The sequence below is a fragment of the Pleurodeles waltl genome, chromosome 3_1, assembly GCF_031143425.1.
Source record: "Pleurodeles waltl isolate 20211129_DDA chromosome 3_1, aPleWal1.hap1.20221129, whole genome shotgun sequence".
NCBI classification, from domain to species: Eukaryota; Metazoa; Chordata; class Amphibia; order Caudata; family Salamandridae; genus Pleurodeles; species Pleurodeles waltl.
Window position 1 is genome coordinate 911,757,134 of NC_090440.1, and position 18,070 is coordinate 911,775,203.

Below are 18,070 nucleotides of genomic sequence, written 5' to 3' on the forward strand. Positions count from 1 at the left end.
CAGGTGACTACACTGTGAGCATGATGCAAGGGGCATGGATGCATGGAGGGCTGTGTGCGAGGGCCTCGTGTCGGTGGGAGTTGGTGGAAGGGTTTTGGGCAAAGTGATGCATGTATGGTGGGCAATGTCTGTGCGTAAGGGGATGTGAGGTCTATGGTGGGCCATGAGTGTAACAGGCCAAATGGTATGACTGATACCTTTTTCAATGTATCTATTTATGCAGGTCAGCGCCCATCAGAAAAAGGGTATATGGTGTGCCATTGCCAAGGACGTGTGGACCCTGGGAGTCTACGACAGGCGGAACACCCACTGTCGCAAACGGTGGGAGGACCTGAGATGCTGGGTAAGAAAGACGGTGGAGGCCCAGCTGGGGATGACCTCCCAGCGAGGAAGGGGTGCCCGTTGAACCCTGACCACCCTGATGGCCCGGATACTGGCGGTGGCCTATCTGGAGCTGGTTGGGTACTTGAGGGCATCACAGCAGCCACAAGGAGGTTAGTACAGTTTCCTTATATATTACTTGTGCACGGTGGGGTGGTCTCCGGGTGGGGGATGTGGGCCTGTGGGTGCCCCTAGGCCAGGCCGGACATTGCAGTGAAGGTTCCATGTTGGGCAGGGGCTGATGAACACCACCTTCTAACAAGCTAGAAGGCATCCACTACTGGACAGAGGTCTGTGGGTCTCAGGTATGCTGCTACTGGGGTGGGTGGGTGGGTGGTTGTGTGTGTGGGTGTGTGTGTGTCTTGTACACCAACGGTGGTGTTGTTGTTGCCATTGACCAAGGGTATCATTAGTCTCCCCCCCACCTTGTTTTGTCACCCTGTCCTTATGTGTATTAGCATCATCTGGCGGAGGAGCAGAGGCGACAGAGGGAGCTGCATCCCACAGGGCCCAGGAGGCCGAATCCAATCGACGGTGAGGGTCCCAGTGGGACGGAGGGCAAGGGGAGCACCACGGCAGAGACAGGAGGGGACAGTTCGGACAGTGATACCTTCTCCAATGGAAGCTCCCTGCTGCTAGCGGGCACATCTGTGCCCACCCCAACTACAGGTACAGCCGCCACCCCCATACCAGCACCGACCACCCAGCAGCCCCTCAGCGAGTTTTCCGTTCCCGCTCACCCATGAGGGTGGGCATCTCCTTCGCCCCAGGCACCTCAGGCCCTGCCCCAGTTAGCCTTGCTGCCCTGGGTAAGGAGGCTATTGACCTCCTGCGATGCATCTTTTTGGGCAGTCAACCATAGTGAATGCCATCCAGGGGCTGGCAGGCCATTTGCAACAAACAAATGCATTCCTGGGGGTATTCACTCTTGCATGGCGGCCCAACAGAGATCAACCCAGGCTCTGGCCTCCTCCCTGATGGCAGCCATTGTCCCTGTCTCTAGCCTCCCCCTCCACCTTCCTCTACCCAGTTCCATTCTCCTTAATCCCAACCTATCCCAAGCACATATTCAGACCAGCATGCAAACAAGACAACACAACACACAGGAGTGGCTCAGGCAAACACAAGCACCACACATCATCCCACAGGCACTCACACAAACACCATCCAGATGCAGACATACCAACACCCACTGCCTCCACTGTGTCCCCCTCCTCCTCCTCATCCACCACCCTCCCAGTAGCATCTCCACTCACACCTGCATGCACTACATCCTCATCCACTACCCCCATCACCATCACACCTATCACTACACACCCCTCACTGGCAGTCTGCACCCCCATATCCATGCACATATCCCCTGTGTCCAGCTGCCAAGGGGAAGAGCAAGGAGGCACCACCAGCTGCCAAGGGGAAGGGCAAAGGGCCTGCACCTAAACATGGCGGTTCAGCCGTCCGAGGCTGCAGGGGAAAGGCTGGAGCCTCCCCCCATCACTGGCATCCCCCACACCAGCACCAGCACTGCCACCAGCACCACAGCCAGCAGCAGCAGCCCCAGGTGGCAGCTATCCGAGGCTGCAGGGGAAGGGCTTGAGCCTCCCTCACCACTAGCATCCCCGATACCAGCACCACTGCCAGCAGCATCAGCCCCAGCGGTCAGCCGTCCGAGGCTGCAGGGGAGGGGCCGGAGCCTCCCCCCACCACTGGCAGCCCCACCACCAGCACCGCCACTGCCACCACTAAGCAGCCATCACTGTCGGCGGCCAGTGTGTAGTCCTACCTCCAGGGGCTGTAGTGTGTCCTGGCCCCTTCAAATCCTGTGGGTTTGGCACCCAGGTGAGAGACTGTGAGCTTCACTCCCCCAAGATCGCATCACAGGGCACAATGCCCACTCTAGAACCTGTGGAAGAAGCCATCCACTTACCCCTCCTTGCCAGGATGCAGCACACAGGGCACAAGGCCCCCTCCAGAACCAGTGGAGAAGCCATCCATTCACCCCCTCCTTAACATCATGAAGCGCACTGGGCACAAGGCCCCCTCCAGAACCAGTGGAGAAGCCATCCACTTGATAGACTGTGGCTTTGCACTCCCCAGGACCAAGCAGTGGGCAAACCACCCACTTGAGAGACTGTGGCTGTGCACGCCCCAGGACCAAGCAGTGGGCAAACCACCCACTTGAGAGACTGTGGCTTTGCACTCCCCAGGACTAAGCAGTGGACAAACCACCCACTTGAGTGACTGTGGCCTTGCACTCCCCAGGACATCGCACAGGGCATGTAGCTAACTCCAGGATCAGTGGTGTTGTACCATCTTCTGGCTGAGGTGCCCTCCTATTCTCCGTCTCTCTGAGGTGCCTGTGTATTTTTGACCTGATGCCCCTGCAGTGTTCTCTCCGCGTTGTTGCAGGAGTCAAGTGGGGCCTTGGCCTATGTGATGTGGCCCTGAGGCCCCAGGACATTGAGGACTGGGCAGTGTCCCTCCATTTCTATTAATGTATATACCGTTTAGATTTTGAATCACGATTTTCTCATATTATATCTTATTACACTCACTTTAATCAATTCCTTTTGTCCTTGCATTATTCCTGAGAGGTACGGGGTGTATATGTAATGTTACTGCATATATTTGTGTGTATGGTGTTGGGGGTGGGGGTGGGGGTGGTGGTGTTGCATGTTGCATGTTGCCTGTGTGTGTTACTCTTTTTCCTCCCCCTTCCCTTGTGAGCTAGGCAGCAGTACTCATCGTGGTCATCTTCGCCAGTGTTGTTGTTTGTAGTGAATGAGGAGGTATACAATCATGGGAAATATGTGCAACTTGGGCTCCATGGCGTCGTGGTTCCTCCTGGAGTCTCCAGGTGAGTTATTTTCCTTCTGTATACTGTTTCTGCCGTGCTTTTTATGTCGTTGGTACCGCCGCAGAAAAGGTGGCGGATAGGCCTGTTGTAATACAGTGGGCGGTACATTGTCTTCCGCCTGGCTGTTGGCGGTTACTGCTGCGGTGCTTGTTGCTACCGCCATGGCAGTCACTGTGCTATAGTGGCTGTCTGTGTGGGCGTTTTCCGCCGTGGTCATAATTCCATTTTTTTTTACCTCCGCTTTATCACCGACTGCCAGGGTTGTAATGAGGGCCCATGACTGCTACGAAGATTCTTTCAATGCTGTCAAGATTACTATTCAGTGTTCAAATTTCACAAACTATTAAAAAATGTTTAATGATGAAATACAACAAAAAGAAATGATTGCTGCTGAGGTAGCTACGGATAGTTCTCAAAATAGCCATAGTTCAGGACCACAGAGTCAAAATCCTCTTGGACAACCTATGATTGAAAACGCAGCTGCAATAGCTATGAATGAAGTGCAAACTAATGGAGCAACCAAGACAGGAATCTGTACATCTGGAACAGTCAGTTGCACAACAACAAAGAGAAAGACATTATATCGAAGTAAAATGCAAAATGGAACATGGATTTCTTCATTAGAAGAAACCTTGCAATTGCTCATCATTCAAGCCCATACTTTTATATATTAGTGTGTCAAGCTGGTACCAGGAAAAGCTTTTTAAGTGAATCTCCGCTTACATACATAACGTTACAGAATCAAACATATTGTTTGTAGTAACAGCACCTACTGGATCAGCTACACAAATTATCAAAGGAATAACTTTACCTAGACTACTTATGCTACTAGTTGAACATGGCAATGAACTGGAATACCAGAAGCAATCTGGTGAAGCTTGTCATGAAGTGGCAAGAGTTTTGAAGAAACTTAAGCTTTTAATTATTGATGAGGTAAGCATGGTTTAAAATGTAATGCTTGACTTTGTTCACTTGAGAAAGCAACAGATTTTAAAAACAGAATACGACATATTGTTTGGAGGAAAGCTTTGAATTGTTTTTGGTGACCTACTGCAACTAACTCCTGTAAAATAATAGCCTGTTTTCAAGAGTCTTTTGCATGAAGAAACTTGGAACTCATTGGGAAGTATTGGAACTCTAAACATTTGGCAATATTTCAAATAGCAGCAACTCGTCAAAAACATGCGTCAAGCCTCTGACATGGAATAGGGAAATATTTTTTAAGGACATTAGAGTATGAGTTCTGACAGAGGAGGGAAAATGTACCTTGGGAAGTCAACTTAGCAAGAAACTGTTTTCTTCTAACAACTCAGCTGCAGGGCTAATATTTAATTTCTGAAATGAGGGGAAATCCATAGCTTCATTAGTGCCTACTCTTCAGGAGTGTGCCAATTTGAAATAAGAATGATTGAAACTGGAGAAAGAAGACATTTTGTAAATTACAGCTATCAACAAAATGGAACACCAGAGAGTGACAGTGCTGCTGAGTATAAAACTGCAAGAAAAATTGAACTCTTTGGAGAAATCTGTGTGTGCAAAAACTGTAGAGTAATTTTGAGACAATTTAAATGTTGAAGGCCTAGTAAATGCTGCTATGGGTAAAGTTATTGATTCCCTAATTGTGATGAGGTTGAATTCTTAGCTATAAAGTTTGATTAGGTTGATGGCATAAGTCAAATTAGAAAATGTGTTGTATTCTTTTAACTTGTAAAAGACTTGTATGTCTGGCAGAAGTAGTTCCCAGTCTGTCTTACGTATGCTGTAACTATCCATAAATCACAAGGTTTAAATGCAGATTCTACATTACTCAAAATTGGACATACAGTATTTAAAGAAGGAATGCCATATATAGCATTGTCACTATTTCGAACATTGTCAGGTTTATTTCTGGTTGATTTTGATAAGAAGCTTAGTGCAGATGCAAGTTGTGTCAGAGGCTACACCAGATAAAGAAATAAATATGCTCCTCATTTAGGACAGTATCCTGTTCATGAAAAACAGATCTTAAGTCCTAAGTGGAATTTTCGTGAAAAGACAGTAAACCAGGAGAAACAAAAAGATGCTTAAAAAAAAATTTGGAAAATGATACAGATATTGTAGGTTACTAGTTGGAGAACACAAATAGTGTAAACTGCTATGCTAATGTTGTTCTCAATGTTCTCTTCCACCTACTACATGTTGTAAATGCAATAAAAAAAAAAACATAGAACACATTGTGTACAGCAATGTTTCAATGCCTTCAACGCTTATCTAATGAAAGAACTGTGGCCGATATTTATACTTTTTGACGCAAACCAGCGCTGGCTTGCATCAAAAATGTTACCGCCGGCTAACGCCATTCCTACGCGCCATGCGGCCGCCATATTTAAGGAATGACATTAGCCGGCGCTGCGGACTGGGCAGAGTAAAAAAAAAATGTACTAAAAAACAGGCAGCGCCGGCGTGGGGGAAATTGGGGGTTGTGCGTCAAAAAATGGTGCAAGTCAAGTTTGAGGAAAAAATCATGCCTCATACCGGACTTGCACCATTTTTTGACGCACAACCCCATTGAAATGACTCCTCTCTTAGCAAAGACAGGAGTCATGCCCCCTTGCCCAATGGCCATGCCCAGGGGACTTTTGTGTCCTGGGCATGGCCATTGGGCACAGTGGCATGTAGGGGGGCCCAAATTAGGCCCCCCCATACCGCTTTAAAAAATAAATAAAAAATACTTATCTCAACTTACATGTACTTACCTGGGATGGGTCCCCCCCATCCATGGGTGTCCTCCAGGGGTGGGTGAGGGTGGCAGGGGGGTGTCCCTGGGGGCAGAGAATGGCACCTCTGGACTCTTTCCATGGTCAGATACCATGTAAGTGAGCACACAGGTCCCTTAATGCCTGCTCTCACCCATGCGTTAAAAAACAGTGCACATCAGGATGTGTGCCATTTTTTAAGGTCCGCCCCCTCCTGTGCGTCAAAATGACGCAGGAGTATAAATAAGGCGCACAGACCTTCAAGTCATTTTTTGGGCGGGAACGCCTACCTTGCATGTCATTAACGCAAGGCAGTTTCCCGCATCCAAAAAATGACGCACACGGAGGAATTTTGGCGTCCGCGGGCTCAGGTGTCAAAGTTTAAATATGGTGCATGGTTTGCACCGAATGTGCCCCCAGGGTTGGGTGCCATGTAACTATAATGAGGTACCTTACAAAAACTGTTTTATATGCCCTGGTGAGGTAAAATAGGCAAATTTGTTTTTCCCTCACTGTAGTGAATGGCCTCCATAGGCTAAAATGAGGAGACTTTATTTTAATTAACAAATTCCCCCTAAGCGTCAGATACCTTGAGTTTGATATCAAAGTAATTGTTATAATAAATCCCACAACTTACAATTGTTGGATTTTATATAACTAGTTCAGGTAAGGAGCTATAAAACTCTCTCTGAAAGTTGCCAATTTCAGCTCTGTAATGCCCTTCTCTGATTGGCCAGCCTCTGGCAGCCTGGCCAGGATGCCTTGATGAGATGTGAAGGGCCTGCGCTGAACACAAAGATGTGCCTGGGGGAGGAGATCTGCCTCAGCTGATCGGGAGGCAGGAAGGGGGGGAGGGCAGCCAAACTGGTCTTCAAAGGCAAGGAAGGACACTTGGAGGAGCCCAGCACCTCCCTCACACCCTGCAACCCCAGACAATTAGATGCCCTCTTGATTAGGAGAGGGCAGGAGAGGGGTGTGTTTAGGATTTATAGCCGTACCAGTGGATGGGCTCAGCCAGATCTAACCTCCAAAAATCACTTTCAGGCATGTTGGATTTTTGTTTTTTTTAGGAATGTTGCTCTCTGTGATTGACTTTAGCCACACTTCTCAGGAAGTGGTCATCAATTGCGGAAGGAGCCTGCCCGTGATTGGATACCAAGGACCTTCCTGTTTTTCACACAGGAAAAAGGATAAATGTGGCAGAGCTGCACCCACACCTCAGATCCCTACAAGGAAGTACATCAGAAGAAGGAGTGCCCTGCCGGATCCCTGATCTGCATCTTGACACTCTGAAGGACTGCACCAGCTGCACAATTGGGCTTCACCACAAGAAGGACTTTGCCTGGCTTCAGCTGGTTCAAGGAGGGACTCCCTGTTTGCTACAGGTGAAAATAGCTAACCAGAGTCCCCTACATCAAATATTGAAGAAACTGACCAGGTGACCACTGTCCAGTGGCTATTTTGGAGTTTGAGCCAGGTGCATTCTGGGAGTTGGAGTCCATTCCCTCAAGGATCAACTCAGAGCTTCTGGTGCCTTGGGGTGAGCTGTGGACTCCTAAAGGACCTTCAGAGACCTTCTGGAAGAAGATCCAGAAGTATGGAAAAGATTGGTGAACTTTTTGGAACAGATCCATAGTGGGATGACCTGCTGCAGTGAGTCTAGCCGGCATGCCTCAACCGTAACCTGGCCTGACTTGCAGGTTCGACGCGCTGAAGAAAATCTCCAAAAAAGTGACTAAGGGCCAGATGTAGCAAAGTCCGATTTTGCGAATCGGAAATTGCGAGTCGGTGCGGCTCGTAATTTCCGATTCGCAAAATCGGATGCAGTATGGTGTCGCAGACACCAACTGCGAGTCGCTATGGGGTCGCAAAGACCCACCTCATGGGGACCCCTTCCCTTTTGCCAATGGGTTACCACCAGTGTGACACTGGTGGTAACTCCGAATTGCTTTGCGACCACATACGCGGTCACAAAGCAATTTAGCATAGCGATGCGAGTCGCAAATAGGAAGGGAACACCCCTTCCTATTTGCGAGTCGCATTCACAATTTGCGAGTCGGTACCGACTCGCAAATTGTGAATGTGCATCGCAAAAGGCATTTTCCATGGCGCAAACTGCGCTTTTCGCAGTTTGCACCATGCAAAATGCTTTCTACATCTGGCCCTAAATCTGAACGCAGAAATTTGCTCAGGACCTCCTGCACAGTGTATCCAAAGATAGCTCCAGGGACGTCGGATCAAGATTCAGGTTTGGCCCGGTCGAAGGATTTTCATCTAGAAAAATCATCCAAGTCCCAAAGTGGAAATCTTCACCAAGGTCTCCTGCGATGCGTATCTGAGGAAGGGCTCCATGGAAGTAGGATTGGACTGGCGACTTCATCCCACTGAAGAAAATCGACTAAGTCTGAAGGTAAACTTTTAATCGAGGCCTCCCACTTGCTGTAGCCGAGCAGGGCTCCATCGCGATTGGCCTTAAACTTTGACTTTGCCCCGGTCGAGGTGCGACCAGACGACCAGATTGGCGCTTATTATTTCAATGCGCTAGAAAACAGTAATTCTTTAAACATTTAAGTGTCATTTTAAAGATAAAAATATAATCTATTTTTATAAATTGGTGTTGGATTTTTATTGTGTTTTGTGTTTTACTTATTTACTGTTTTGTGCTTTTTAAATGCTTTACACACTTGTCTCTTAAGTTAAGCCTTCTCACTCACTGCCAAGCTACCAAGGGTCGAGCTGGGTTTAATTTATTGAGACCTAACTGGACTTAAGTGGAGGTTAGTGGCCTATTGCTAAGTGTAGGTACTTACCTGCCATTACCAATAATCCACTTTCCAACATTTTTTGGTGCGCAGCGGTGGGATCCAGTACTTGTGTTTAAAGTCCCAATACAGTTTTAAGTGAAATAATTTAAAAATCCTCTATATTGACCTAGAGCAAAAGTATTTTTGATTTTTCAATTTTGGATTAATTTAATAATTACTTCATTTTTAATTTTTCTAAATTGTTCTGATCAATTGGTGGCAATGTTTTTTTAAGTGACACAAAACTTTAATGAGACCATGGTGTTTGATCTGGCTAGCCTACCCACACTCACTGCAGCTGAGCTTAGGGTGTTATGCAGTAAGTGGGGATTACCTGCTGCTAACAACCTTATGAAGGATATGATGGTCCCTTGAAGCCTAGGTAGTGCAGATGGAGGCAGCGAAAACTTCAGAGGTAAGAGGTGAGAGGGAAGGTGTGCTCTCCAACCTCCAGGGGGAGAAGGATGTTTGCCAAACTGTAATTTCAGCAGCTATGGCCCCATCAATAGTTAGTTGGAGGGGAGGATCTGTGGCATCAGCCCAAGAACAATCAGACCTGGACCTCAGGGAAAGGGAACTTGAGGCACAGGTACGATTTCCAGACAGGGCACCTCGGATCAGCGCAGGTTCATGATGACTTTAACGCCCAGCGACGATGCATGAAAAATCTGGTTGCAGTGTCAGAAAACTTCACTGCATGGGGTGTTGCATAGTTTCTCTAGCCTTGATGCATCGAGCTCCCAGCCGCGATGCAGGTGAAGCATCGATTTTAGCTGCAAATCAGGTGGCACCACGTTTTTCAGTAGTGTTGCAGGTGGTGCATGGATTTCATTCTGTGGTCTGCTGACTTCACACCTCAAGGGCCCAGAAAAGTGCAGGGCACCACTTGGCAGGGCAGGAGTCTCAGCAGAGAGTCCAGGTGCTGGCAGAGGAAGTAATTGAGACTTCAAAACAGGTGGCAAGCTCACTTAAAGCCCTTGGAGATTCTTCACAGGCAGGAATATATCACAAAGTCCAGTCTTTATCCTCTTCCAAGCAGCAACGGCAGGCCCACCCAGCATAACACATTGCAAAGGAGCAGTACTTCTCCTCCAGCTCTTCAGTTCTTCCGCTTGGCAAAGGTTTCTCTTGATTCCAAAGGTAATCTAAAAATCTGTGGTTTTGGGTCCACTACTTATACCCCTTTCTGCCTTTGAAGTGGGCAAACTTCAAAGGAAAGTCTGTTTACAGGATTCTGCCTTGCCCAGCCCAGACCCCAGACACACAACATGGGGTTGGAGACTGCATTGTGTGAGGGCAGGCACAGCCCATCAGGTGTAAGTGACCACTCCTCGCTCCACTCCAGCCCAGACGGTTCATCAGGACATGCAGGCCAAACCCCAGCTACGTTTGTCACACTGTCTAGAGGGGATTCACAAACAGAAACCACAAAAAGGCAGAGCCACAGAATGGTTTAAGCAAGAAAATGCCCACTTTCTAAAAGTGGCATTTCCGAAATGACAATTTAAAAACCGACTTTACCAAAAGATGTATTTTTAAATTGTGATCTCTGAAACACCAAACTCCACTTTTCTTACTGCTCCCAAAGGGAAATTGCACTTAAAAGTTATTTAAAGGCAACCCCCATGTTAATCTATGAGAGATAGGCCGTGCAACAGTAAACATTTAATATTGCAGTATTTCACTGTTAGGACATGTAAAACACACCATTACCTGCCCCACCTTTAACATACACTGCAACCTGCCCATGTATCTATCTAGGGCCTACCATAGGGGCGCCTTACATGTTTAAAAAAAAAAAAAAAAAGGGAAGGTTTGGGTCTGGCAAGTGGGTACACTTTCCATGTCGAATTGGCAGTTTAAAACTGCACACACAAACACTCCAGTGGCATTTTTACAGGGCTACTCATTACTCATGTTGGTGGCACAGCCAGTGCTGCAGGCCCACTAGTAGCATTTGATTTACAGGCCGTGAACAACTCTAGTGCACTATACTAGGGACTTACTAGTAAATCAAATGTGCCAGTCATGGAAGAGACAATTACACATATAATTTACGTAGGGAGCACTAGCACTTTAGCAGTGGTCAGCAGTTGTAAAGGGCACAGAATACCAAAAACAGAGTCCAACACAAAGTCAAAACATGGGAAGCAGAGGTAAAAAGATAGGGGAGACCACACCAAGGATGGCAGGTCTAACATTCTCCTTTTCCTAGTCATTTTAGATCACATGCTCACTATGATTTGGTTATTATTTGTATTTATGATTCTTGTAAAAGTGCATTCAGCCCAGTGGTATCAAAGCGCTAAAAACAGTCAAGTAGGCCGAAGCTATTCCAAGATCTAGGGAAAAAATAGCCAAGTCTTGAGTTGCTTATGAAATGGTAGAAAAGATGAGATTCCTCTGATCTCAATTGGAAGAGAATTCCATAACTTACCAGCAGCTATTGAGAAAGCCCTATTCCCCCATTTTACTTATTTTGCTACTTGGGCTCCTCTCCATTTTAAGACTTAGGGGGTCTTTTTGACCCTGACGGTCGTGGTAATGTGGCAGTGGTACCGCCAACAGGCTGGCAGTACATACCGCCACATTAGGACTTTGGCAGGTTGGCTGCAGCCAACCTGCCAATGTACCACTCGGACCACCATGCTGCTATTATACTGCCTCAGGCATTTTGACCCTGCCTACCGCCATGGTTTTCGTGGTGTTCGTAACACCACGAAAACCATGGCGGTAGGCCATATCAGTGACACCGAATTCCTTCCCTGTCACATGATAGGAGTCCCCCACAACAACTCCCCAGATGTTCCCCACCCCCCTCCATCCACGCTCCACCCTTCCAATCCCCCACTCCCTCTACACACACACACACACACACGCCAGTGCAGCTTCCTCATGCCCTCCTTAATAGAAGAGAACTTGGATAATCAGAGCACCAGCCAGGCGGCTGAGTTTTGAACAAGTTGAAGCTTGTTCAAAGATAGTTGGTTAATATTCAGGTATAGGGCATAACAGAAGTCCAATCTGGACGCAAGAGCCAGAGTTACCATCACTCTGGGTTCCTGTCTGATAAATGGCAGGACTTTCTTTAGAATTTGAATTAGCCTGGAACATGTGTCAGTAACTTTATTTACCAGAGCATCAAAAGTTAATGCTGAGTCGCAAATAATCCCGAGATTCCTGACCTCTGGTGTTGGTAAAGGTAATGTACGCAAGTCTCGGGTCACGAGTTATGATTCCAAATGGTGGTATTCGCACCAAAGACTAACTTCGGTTTTGTCCCATTCATTTTTAACCAGTTTTGGTGCATCTACTTTTTGACTTCTCTCATACAGGTTTGAATGTTGTCTTCTTGAATGGTAACAATAGTTTGGCTGTCATCAGCATATGAGGACACATGGAAGTCAAAAGGCCGAATCAGTTTGGACAGAGGGACAACTTACAGACTAGAGGGTCAGACTTAAAGATAATCCCTGGGGAACCCCACAGGGGATCTGGTAAGGGGCTGAGCAGAAGTCCACGCACTTGACTAACTATTCTCTCTTGGAGAAACATCACCAGAATACTCAAAGCTGAGCTCCTCAAACCTACCTGGTATAGTCGGTGTATCAGTTTTTGGGGTGAGACTGTGTCAAATGCAGCTGACAGATTTAGTAGGATTAGAATAGTGCCCCCTTCCTGATCCATCTTTTTCTTATAATATCTGTGGTGGCCAGTAGGGCGGACTCCGTACTATTATGTTTCTTCCGGAATCCAGGTTGGGAGACATCCAATTGATCATGTGCCAGCAGAAAGCTAATGATTTTTGGGACAAATAGCATGACTTGCACATTTTATAGCACTTTTATATCTCCCCAGGTTTCTCCGAGTTTCGTTCTTAAGCTCGTTATACCTTGGGGCTGAAACATTTTTCCCAGATTTAGGTTTGAATTCCCTCAAAGGGGCCACCATATTGATTGCTTATCTAACCCAGGAGTCAAAGACTTCCACTCGCGGTCCAAGACTTCGCTCAAGCTTCACCAGACATCTCTCTAAGCTAGGGTGAAATCCCCTTTCTCAATACGCTTCCGGTTGTATACTGGGAGTAGTGAGAGTCTTCTTGGATTCCTTTCTTCTCTTATATTTTACTTTAAAAGGGATCCTTCTATAATCTGTCCAATCCAGCTGCCTGCACTTTCCTACTGAGATAAATTCTTCAGTGGAGAAAATGCCATCCAGTATATGGCTGCCAGTAAGAGTATTTGAGGTAACCTCTTATACCAACTCAACAATGTGAAGTTGGAACTTCCACTGTACCATAAATGCATTGTATGCTATGTTACTGCTAAAAGGGCCATATAACCTCCTCCCAATTGTGATGGAGCTTCGCACCTGACACAATCATGAATTGTGGACAGTTTGGTACAACTGTCCATCATAACGGACAAAATCAAGATACATCTTTTTTAGGTAGTCATGTATCTGCTCAAAACACTCCTTCGGTAGTTATCAGAAATCTAGTGGTAACATTTTGCACAAAACAAACAAAACACATACACCTTGTGCAAAACCTACATGTTCCAGAGGTTTTTTGTGCTTTGGACGTGTGCCAACCTTTAGGTTGATCGATAATTTGTTGCTGTAACCGAAAAAAGTTATCTAACGATAAGAACTCAAAAATAACCTATCATCTTTATGCAGCTGTTGGGCTCTCCAACTGCCCATGAAGCTCAGGATAGGTGAATGCAAGTATGAGGGCCATTGGGGGTGAGGAAGGGTGCAGCACAAATTTTACATTTCACACATTTCAACATTTGGCTGTATTTTACACTTATTAAACTGTTTCTACTGGCCACTAGAAGTTCAGGACATGCAGTTTGTAAAGGGAAAATTTCTAAGTGTGAGTAAATTGAAAAGAACAGTTACTTGAATCATCAAGGTACATTTTCATTTCAATTTACAGAAATTTAAAAACATTGTTAAACATCTTGTTCACAGCCAAATTAGTGAGGTGACTTCACTGAAATCACATCACTTTACTCTGGCTCTTAGGGGCATATTTATGAAAAATCACACACAACTGCACTAGCGCAGTTGTGCGTCATTTTTTTAACACAAGCTAGCATAATTTCTTAGCACCACCCATGCACCATATTTACAAAAGGATCTAGGATGGCGCTAAGGAATGGTTAGCGTTCAAAATAATGATGCTAACATCTGCAACATGCCACAACAAAAGATGACGCTAATGCTGCAAAAGTGGCGCTAAGGGGTTAGTGGGATTTTTTCCACATTTGCATCAAAACAAAATGCACAAGCAGGAAAGAGTGCAATTGCAAGAGAAGATGGAACCAACAGGCCAGGAGAGACCCCAGGGAGACCTCAATCACTCAAGAACCAGCCAGGAGGGTCCAGAAAAGTCCCAGGAGAAGGTAAAGAGAAAGCAAAAGTGTCACTTTAGCAAGGAGGAGCATGACATCTGGTCAGAGATGTGGTGAGCACCAACAACAGCTCTTTGTCACCTCCAAAATGCAAGTTGGTAGGAGAAACGTAATATGGCAGCAAATAGTGGACAAAATAAACAGCGTCACAGAGGTGAAGAGGACTGTGACTGAGTGTAAGAAGCGCTGGCATGATTGCAAGCGCAGGACTAAGGAGAAACTTGGCAGAACAGACTGGAGGTGTAAGTCCTGCACCACAGGAGAACCTGGATGAGCTAGAGGAGATAGTTGCAGAAGTCATCCTGGAGGCGCTGGTCACTGGGATTGCAGGACAGCTCAGCGCAGACTACCAAGAATCACCACAAATTCAGGGTAAGTTGCAGGGGGGATATCCGGAAGTCCACTAATGGCAGAAGAGAGGCACATAGGACACACTCAATGCATACTGAAGGGTTGCATCACAATACATAGGCCCTGAATCAAGATGCACCATAGCCACACATGTACTGATGCCTTGGTTGTGATATGCACTTCAACATATACACAGCGTTAACACACGCCACTCACTATGGCTACACTCCACCATGTAAATTTGCACCACATTGCCTGGTTGGCATGTGCAAATAGTGTGGCTGTGCCATTACAACACCCATTGCATATTGTCAAAGCCCCTGTACTAACACAGACAGAGACTAGGACAGAAGTCATTACCACCCCAGGTGTGGTGTCAGGCTGGTGTCTCTGGCCAAAATGCTTCCCTTCCTCATTTTCACATTGCCTTAACTCATGTGTGCTGCATTTTGCAGCACACAATGAAATGCCATCTCAGCAAAAATAGCTTGTACATGTGGAGGAAGGGACACCTGTCTTCACATGAAGAAATCATCCCTTCAAGGAAGGCACCCTGTCATCAAGCTGCAACAATGTCTGTGTTGGTACAGGGAGAACAAATCTGTGCAGGTGCATGAGGAATTGCAAGGCTGTGCTGTATGGAAGTAAATATGGCACATCCATGTCTATCTAAACTGCTGCAGTGTACTGCAACACATATTGCAGCTGCCCTGCCATGCCTCATGAGAAAAAAATCTGCCCTGAATCTTGCAACCTGTGGAACACAACCCATACTGGGTGAACCCACGACAACTCAGACATATGCACCATATGGTAATGGACACAAAATAAAATACATTCAACACATTGTGCATGTATGTGAGCATCGTGTGCAGCTGTACAAGTATCTGCAATCTCACAATCTGACAAGATACAGGCCTAGATCAAACAGGAAATGGTGCCTGCTGCAGTGCCAAATTAGGCAGCATCACGCACCGTCAGTTTCAAAATGCAGGGAAGCACCATATAAATAGGGATATATTGCATATCTTTGTACACTCCTGCACAAGTGGAAATTAATTGTTGCGCGCCAACACAGCCACCCTTGGACCATAGTGCAAGGATGGCTGCATTGAGGCAGAGATTGTTTTTGTAGAGTAAGGGACACCTTTCTGCACAACAACAAACTCAAAGGGCAATTTGCCTTGCAGCACACATAGTAAAAGCACAAAATCCAGTAGAAATATGAGCATTACTCCAAGATTTTGCAATGCTAAATCCACCCCTGGGCTGGATCAGCATCCGGTATACAAATAGCCCAAAATCTGAGGCAGTGTCAAAACACAATGGGTGTAGCTGTGGTACACTGCACACACCTTCCACACAAAGTGCTGGTGTGAAGAGGCCATATATGCAAGGTGGCTTCAAGGCACAAAAAGTGGCTTCTTACTACCTTGTACATACGGGGCAGGGCATTGCACCACCTGAGCCTAATCAAGTGACTCAGGTGGCTCCTGGGGCACCTACTTATGCCCCAAAATGCCTAGTGAGCTTCAATCATGTGATACACAATGTTATACATTAGTACAACCACAACCTTGGGTCAGTAACATGTCACTGAGCCTCCAGTGGAAAATAAATGATGCCCAAGTCAAGAGTCAAAACAATTGAATATTGATTTTACATTCTCATTGCAGAGGATGATGGCTTAACCTACTGCCAACTTGCCTGTCCTGGATTTTGCAGATGACATGGATGACCAGCTGTCAACCATTAATGAACAGACTCCAGGATTCCCTAGGATCACTCCAGACACCACCTCCAGTAGCAGGGAGGACACAGCATTGAGGGGTCTTCACATGTAACACCCAGCTACCTTCACGCTACCAGCCAGTATTCACACAGCCTTGGACTCCGAGGACCAAGAGATCAGCTTTCACAGGACAGTGGTAGGAGTCTTGTGGAAGCTGGCCAAGCAGGTGGGGGGTGGATGGAGCCGATGGAAGGCAGCCTAGATGGAGTGCGCACGTGCCCCAGTCAAAATAAGGTAAACTCAGCCATCAGAGACACCCACTAGGTGGACTCCAGCAGTCTCTTGCTGACATAGGTGCTGTCATGAAACAGAGTCTACAACAATTGCCCTCCCAGGCTGGCAGCAGCATAACAGACAACAGGCTGTGGGCTATGCACAACACCCTGGAGTCCACACAGCAGGAACTGGCCTCTCTCAGGGAAACATGGCTGCCCACCACTGTGATGTTGCTGCGGTGTTGAAAAATCAGCAGCTCCTCCTTGCTGCAGTGATGCCTTATGTGTTGCCAACAAATGGCATGCTGCCAGGACCTTTGACTCCATATCTCTATCCCCTGAAGTGTGTGTCTCTCTACCTCTACAACTGTAGAAGCCATGGCACAGGAGGGTCCACACACAGGATGAAGATGTGGAAGGAATACATTTCACAAGGAAAAGCACCAGGTAGCACAAGTCAGTGCCACATGGACAGTTTCTCATTAGTTCTGGTCTTAAGATCATGCCAGTGTTGTGACAGTAGGAAATTTGCCCTTTTCACCTAACCACTGTTGTCTTTTATACCAATTGGCATCTTTTAAACTCCTCACTAATGCACACTACTCCTAACAATGTCGCATGACATGTCCCTCAATCCTGGACTCGATTGTGCTACATATGGCTAACGTTCACTCACGGGGTCTGTAACCTGGACGTTCTATAGAATTCACAAATACAATTGCACCTGTAAATAAAGCACCTTGTACACATGTAGCATTTTTACATTTAATGTGATCCATCTATTAAGCTACAAGATAGCATTGTATCAATCTATGTCAATGTGTATTGAATATCAGCACAAGAGTGCAAGACTGTCAGACACAAAGCCACACACTAGGATCCTAACATGAGAAAGGTGAATGATGGTGTTGTCAGCTACAACCAACTCACTGAGTAATCTAGATAAATTTTGAACAGAACCTTTGAAGTGGACCTATGGCACGTATGGCTCTGAACCAAGTCAATGGTAATTTACTCAGATTAGAGTACCAGTACAACTTATTTGTGGGGTGTAGAAGAAGCACACCTTATCGGTGATGGCAACCTGTCAGTGTTGCATGACAGTTTCAAATTTGACTGTTGTCAGATGTGCCACACTTGCCAAATGAAATTGCAGGACCCTATCAATGACAGATAAAGTATCATATTTACCTGTCCAAGATAAAGGGTATATATACACATTGTGAATGGCTGGAACACTGGATGAAAAATGTATGCATTAGTAGACGGTATGTAGCAGCCAATCTGACAGCTCTTTGGTCATAGGGGATGCACATGTTAAACCTGAGAAATCAGTACAGTAAGCATACCCTAGGCCATTTCCCCAACTTTGCCAGTGCACTCATGAGAACCCCCAGACACTCAATCAACTTACAAAATGATTAGGCTACGAAAAAAAACAGGATTTATTGTAAAACCATACACATAGGACTAACCTAAAAACGACATTATGCTAAACTAACCTATACTAACTTAACT